We start from the raw sequence: 7,717 nt of genomic DNA, 5'->3' as shown, positions 1-7,717 counted from the left end.
CTTGCCACATTTTGTAGACTTGCGTGGGCTTTCTTGGATATATTTGCTTCAGGGTCTGTACGACAGACTAGCAGTATATAAGTTCAGACTAGTACAAACCCATGAAGATCTGGGTGTGAACTGATCTTTAGCAACCCATTATTGTTGTAACAGGCGACTGATGGGATCAGGAGGTCAGGCTCGCTGACTTGGTTGACACATGTCATTGTATCCCAACTGCTAATGATATCAATTACTGGATTGTCTGGTCCAGACTTGATTATTTACAGACCAGTCATATGGCTGGAATATTGCTGAGTGTGGCGGTAAACATACAAACAAACAAACCCAGCCTAGTACAAACAGTAACCCACATGCATACGCTTGCTCTATAACCCCTATTCTACCTGACCTGCAGTGTGGTCATGCTCCATGGATTTTCACCACTGTGTTAGTATTATGTGTGTCATTCTCAAATGAAACAAGGCAATACTCTGAAAGAAAGGATTCTGATGCATAATAGCCGTCAACTATGGCAACTACTCAGCCTTTTTATTCCAATTTTGATGAAATTTGGTATGTTGAGTCAAACCCAACTCATATGTTCCTATTTTATTTTGTGATGTGATTTGCGAATGGTGGATGCTGCTAAATATATACATGTATATGTATAATGGAAAATATTACTTATGGTTTCTTAAGTTTTTCCCTTCTACTGAATCTTTTTATTTGTTTTTTATTATTTTATGAGTCAGATAATTTTGATTCTTGTATGACACCAAGCATTTATCTTCATCTATTGCTTCTGTCTTACTGATTACGAAATTAGAGTTTCACCTTGTTGTGATCATTTGGCTTCTTCATACAAATTCATTCAACCCATTATCAATTGAATTGATTTAAACAAGAACAATGATTGAATCTGTTGTTCTGTTTATATTTCATACTTATGTTTTGAATTTACACTTGCTTGTATTTTGGCAATAAATTATATGTTACGCTTCTGTGATATTCTGGTATCAATTTCAAGAAAATAATCATTCACGTCGGTATTTCTGAAAGAACCATCGGTGAGCACAGCTCGGAAATAAAATTGAACATAATAAAAAACACATAATTGAAACACTTACCGCTACATATTCGAGGAAACCTGTGATCATGTCGTGTCGTCTGCTCGAAAAACAAGAGCGCCCTCTAGGAAAAGGTATCAGTTTGGAGTAGCGTCCCTTGAATATAATTTCCGCGATGCCACAACGTCGGGCCAAGGTGAGGTGAGGTGAGGAGAAATTGGGTTTACGTCGTGCTTGAGAATATTTCGCTCATATGACGACGTGCATGCGTGTGTATGTGCAGCTGCTTGGACTAGCCCAGACTTAAGCTGGTTTTATAGTGCTAGTCCAGCTAACAAAATTACGTTGTGAGGACGTTGTCACAACGTTACGTTTACGTCCCCAGAACGCCAGCATATAACGTCTCCATAACGTCCCTTGTGTGGAGTCGAAAGCACGTCCTCACAACGCACAGGGGTTCGAATCACTGTTTGGACAATAAGTTTTATAAATTAATAATCTAGATTTTTGCAACCGCAAATTGTTTTTATATGTTATGAGTAACTTATATTTCAAATTTGAACGAAATCGGTGAAGAAATGGATTTTTTTAGAAAATTCTCCCGCTACACTCATTACATAAAATACACAAGGGGTGACACTCGCGATGATAAAAGCCTGATCGAAAACCGGCACGCCCGACCATTTTAACGTGCGTTCAATCAAACCTAACGATTTTCACAAAACAATGTGTTGAGCTTGTAAACTATTCTTTTGGCCTTCTGCTCATCGTATTCAGTTTGTCTAACTGCATTTCATATTTGACCACTGACCCTCGCATTGGCACTACCCTCCGTTTTGAACAAACGTCTTGCCGCCCTTCGGTCAACATCGACACTGTCCGAAAATCTCGGAATGACTTGGAACACAAGACGGTTCCAACAAGCTATCCCGCGGTGACGTAAAGACGCGATCTGATTGGTTGACGGGCGATCGGCCGGAACTATGCATAGTACCTCAATTTGGAACTAAGTGATTAAATGATTGAGCGAAACATGTTTCATGTGTTCATTGAAATGAGTGAAGTAAAAAAACACAACAATAATTTTATATACTAATAAATTGAATAAAACAAAAATAACGTCAATACAATGAATAAACTTTACCATATACTGACGTGATAGATGATAATAAATGTTTTAAAAAACCCCAATGCTTCGAACCACATAATTATACTATCAAGTTAGCTCCGGGCTAAATGAATGAAAGGTAACGGGTTTCCAACGGGTCAGCGCTGGCAAGCCGTACGTAGAACGTCCTCACAACGTTATACGAACGTTGCATCTAGGTCTGAAATACACGTTGCCCGGACGTCCTGGTTACGTAATGTGTAACGTTGTAACAACGTATGCAAATGACAATCTCATAACCTTCAAACGTTAAGCTCTATGTACTTATTTCAATTGAACGAAATAACAAAACAAACATACAGATTTATTCAAAAGTCGTTCTAGATTCAATATATTTTACTAATTGACTAATTAGATGGTCAACTGCAAATACAAACATCTTCAAATATGTCAAGGAAACAAAATATATAAAACGAACGTCCTCACAACGTTATGAGAACGTTGCATAAAGGTATGAAAAATACGTTGCAAGGGCGTCGTGATAACGTAATGTCTAACGTTGTGACAAGGTTATGTTATGACGTTCTAATAACGTCCTAGTTACGTCATTTCCTGACGTGACCAAACCACGACGTAAAATTAACGTTGTGGGAACGTTGCGTGTTAGCTGGGAGCACACTGAGATACCATGCCGCAAAGAAGCATGAATACCCCACACATTATACTGACTCCGAACCGACCAGTCCTTGTACCCATTAATGCCGAGCGCCAGGCAGGGACCAACAAGTACCATATTTTAACGTCTTTTGGTATGACGCGGTCGGGGATCGAATCCGCGACCTTCCGCTCTCCGGGCGGACGCTCTAACCACTACACCACGGAGGTGGTCCTCGGGCCAACATATATAATCATACTACGACGTTGTCAACCATTGCCATAGTTGGGCCAACGTCGGAATGCCATCTGGGTGGTGACAGAATGTGGTGCTGTGGTAGTAGCTTCCATGTTGGTGTCGTTTTGACCAGGTAGATATTTGCTAGGTGGATGCGGTGCATTTTTAGCCACAACCCTATCTCAGGCCGATGTGAATACCTCGTAGAGAAAACATTTCCTATCTGACACAATGTATCCTGATGCAAATATTGGTACACCTACAGAATACCGGATACCTACCAGCCATACTGTAAGTGTCACTGCCTATCCTAGGGAAGCCCTTACCATAACCTAACCCTAATTCTAACCCTGACAATTTTTGCGCAGTCCTAAAGTAAACTTGCGTGCTTTCAAAGATGGCGAAAGGTATCCTGTATTCTGTAGCCTTTCCCAAATAGTATAGGCTTACAGTGTACATTTCATTATGTACATCCACATATATACTTCTCAAAAGAAGAGGGACGTAAAACACCAGTTCTTTCACATTGCTTGATTTGTTTTGAGTAGTATATGTTGTAAGATGTGGCTCAGTCACACAAGCTAGACTTTTTAAAAAGTGTCATTTTCACCAGGTACGTTTATTGCTGTTTGGATGCGTAGTGCTGCTTTTAACATTCCAGACCCGTGAACATCCGGGTTAGAATTGGTCTTGGAACAGCAAACCATGAAATTGGGGTAAGAGGCGACTAACGAGATCGGATGGTCAGGCTCGCTGACTTGGTTGACACATGTCGCCGTATCCCATTTGCGTAGATCGTTGCTCATGTTGATCACTGGATTGTCTGGTCCAGACTCAGTGCTGAATGCGGTGTTAAAGAACAAACAAACCAAACAAACTTTAACCTTCGATCTCCGGTCAATGTACACACCTTGGAAAGAGAACAAATAATCTTTTACAGGACGCATGTAGATGAAACACTTTATAATTACCGATAATATTATAGGTTTCTTGTGTTCTCTTGCTTGTGAGAGACTACTTTCTAGTGTGACTGTTGAGAGGTTTTATTTATTCATTATTGTATAAACCGAGTATTATACATTATTGTATAAATAACCTCTCCATATGCTTTTTTATGTGGATCGTTAACTTGTTTTACAAGAAAATTCCACAACGTGAACCTGTACCTTCACATTTCGCGTTCAGGATTGTAACCCAGCGTTTTCCCACTGAGATTCCGGGGCAGGTGAGGAAAGTGTGCATTCCATCTAACCATGTTTTGCCTCCCGACTGTTGTGTCACAGAAAGGTATCTCTTTTCATTCTTGTATATCTGTGGGGAAGACCCACCATTGTCCACACGAGTTAGCCAGCATAGGTCGGTCAACATAAAGGATAACAACTTCTTGTTTATTGTACAGAACAACCTTTCAGTGTAAATATCATTATCAACCGACGTTTCATTGTAGATTCTTACACCATTATTATGCTAAAAGCTCCAGGCAATGAACAAGACGGGTTTTTTTCCATAAGGTCAATATCTTTGTTATTGACTCACTAACTTCTAGAATGCCGATCAAACACTCTCCCGACATGTTTCCACCTGTGACGACCGGCATTTCAACTCTGAAATTAACTCCATTCTTGCACAACGGATAGTTCTATAGATATACATGTTTATTATGCAAGCATATTTTCCCGGCTAACCTGATTGGTCTAGAGGCAGTCACGTGACCGTCGACAGAAAAGTCATATTGACCTGAGTTACAACTGATGACAACTGACATGCATCGTGACGTCGCTTACATTGTGACGTGATGCAAAATTGTTCGAATACGAGGGGGCAGACTATAATGGCGCAGTGACGCCAATACATTGTGACATAATGCAAAAAGTGCACATTATCGTCTGATAAAGTACTGTCGGCGTCTTTGATCTTTCACAGAAGCATCTTAGAAAATTGTATAACATTATTAATTTCAGTATATAGTTGCGAACACCGTTATCAAGCAAGTGATGAAATGATATTCGAGGAAATATACCATCCATCTATAAGCCCTAAATACAGCTGACCATTTTATAGGAAGTTTAACCCGTGAAGATCCGGGTTAGAATTGATCTTCAGTAACCCATGCTTGTCGTAAGAGGCGACTAACGGGATCGGGTGGTCAGGCTCGCTGACTTGGTTGACACATGTCATCGTATCCCATTTGCGTAGATCGATGCACATGATGTTGATCACTGGATTGTCTGGCCCAGACTCGATTATTTACATACCGCCGCCATATATAGTTGGAAGATTGCTGAGTGCGGTGTAAAACTAAACTCACTCACTCCCTGAACGTCTCTTCTACAGTGTAATATATATATTCTGTATTCCTCCAAAGGAGAGTTACAAGAGTAATATATTACAACACTTTACATTAAAACAACATGCAAAATTATGATTACATATAGATTTAGAAACTGATATTATAATATTCTTTTTCGAGGACAGTCAGTATTTTAACTTGATATAGGCCTTTTACTGCCACTCCAGAAAATGTGTGTTCAATTACTGTTATTGTACATTATGTAAAAGCCAAAGAAAGGTCAATCTAAGTTGGATGAACAGGTCCCCCAATCACGTTCAATTCTTGTGATTGTGATACTTTTCATTTGGAAGACTGTCTGCCTCTCTTTATCGCACAAAAAAGATCAAGGCTATTCTCTGTGTCGTTTAAAGAAATCTACCGCAACTTCTACTGATGGTTGGGTCTACACACGGCAAGCGCCCTCGGCATCCAGTAGAGAGGATTACATTTGAGATTGCTTGGAAACGTTTGGCCAAACAAGAAACAGACTCTGCTCAATCAGACACAGACCGCAGGCTCTTGAACAGAAATGTTTCAACCAAGGGAATCGATGCCTTACTTGAGGTAATTTGCTTCAGTTTAATCACATATGACTCGAATCAGTCAACAAGTGCATTGTGTGGCTGAGCCAACGAAGTAAAGCAAAGGTTGCTGGTTATAGTTGTATAAGTTGAGGTCTTTTCTGTCCTTAAATTTGCAACTTTGTTTCCGCGTTTAGCAATATTCCAGCAATATTACGGCGGGGCTCACCAGAAATGGGCTTACCCATGTGGGGAATCTAATCCGGGTCTTCTGCGTGACGAGCGAATGGTTTAACCACTAGGCTACCCCACCGCCCCTATAACGTAGGGAAATGGGTGGTATATTGTTAGCTAAGTCATGTTTTATAATCCGTTCATGTGAATAAATATAACACCCCTTGATGCAGTAAGAATGATTTAAATTTATCTGGTAATAATTTGCTTTAGTTTAATCGCGTATGACAAAAACCAGCCCACGAGTACATTGGGCTGAGTTGGTTAATTGTGTAAGTTGCAACTAAATTTCCCACCACAAATATACGAAAACTGCAGCATCTCTCAACCTTGAAACAGTTTGCTTACTGAGTTCATTACAGTACATGGTACAGCAGTCTGTCCCACAGACCCTGAAACAAATATACCCAAATCAACTCTATAAGTTGTGGGAAGTCTACATATCTGCACTTGTCTTCATTCTGAAGAGGAAACAGATCTTTGAGTTCCTTATTAGTATATTTCATGAAAAATATATTACGAAAAAAAATGTTCATTTCAGAGACTAGATGTTAGTTTAATGACACGGTGACTGACGGCCTGATGCGGCGAAGCCGAGGGACGAAGAAGACCAATACAATACAATACAATGCAATACAACAGCGTCGTTTTTGTTTCACTGCAGCCTGTTGCTTTGTTGTTTAACGTCGCACTCAGCAGTATTCCAGTTAATTGACATCGGTCTGCAATCAATCGGGGGCAGTGGGGTAGCCTAGTGGTTAAAGCGCTCGGTCGCTCGTCACGTCGAAGTGTGAGTTTAGTTTTACGCCGCACTCAGCAATATTCCAGCTATATGGCGGCGGTCTGTAAATAATCGAGTCTGGACCAGAATATCCAGTGATCAACATCATGAACATCGATCTGCGCAATTGGGAATTGATAACGTGTCAACCAAGTCAGCGAGCCTGACCACCCGATCCCGTTAGTCGCCTCTTACGACAAGCATAGTCGCCTTCTGTGACAAGCATGGGTTGCTGAAGACCTATTCTACCCCGGATCTTCCCAGGTCTTGTCACGGGTTGGATTCCCCACATGGGTACAATGTGTGAAACCCATTTCTGGTCTCCCCCGCCGTGATATTGTTGGATTATTGCTAAAAGCGGCGTAAAACCCAATAACTAACTCACTGTAAATAATCGAGTCTGGACCAGACAATTCAGTGATTGACATCATGAGCATCAATCGTCGCAATGTGAATACAACAACTTGCCTCACCACCCGATACCGTTACTCGTAGGAACAGCGCCACCATGTCCACAGATTATGACGTAACTGAAAATGGACGCAGCACAGCCGGCGACATTGACCTTGCAGCGAAACACCTTAATTCTAATTCAAATTAATAAATGAGGTTTCTTGTAAAGTTTCAAAACACGGACGGTTTCAGTGATCTCTAAATATTCATTTTCTATCGATTTCACGGTCCTTATACATGGCCGTTTAAAACAGCCAACGAAGGGTGCTGTCGGTTTAGCATAGGTATATACATGTATATATATGAAGGAAGGTGTGGTCGTGTTCAAACGCGGAAGTAAATACTTG

The sequence above is a fragment of the Haliotis rubra genome, unplaced genomic scaffold (genome assembly GCF_003918875.1).
Source record: "Haliotis rubra isolate DU_JTF1 unplaced genomic scaffold, ASM391887v1 Scf265, whole genome shotgun sequence".
Lineage (NCBI taxonomy): Eukaryota > Metazoa > Mollusca > Gastropoda > Lepetellida > Haliotidae > Haliotis > Haliotis rubra.
Note: the sequence above shows the minus strand (reverse complement) of the source record.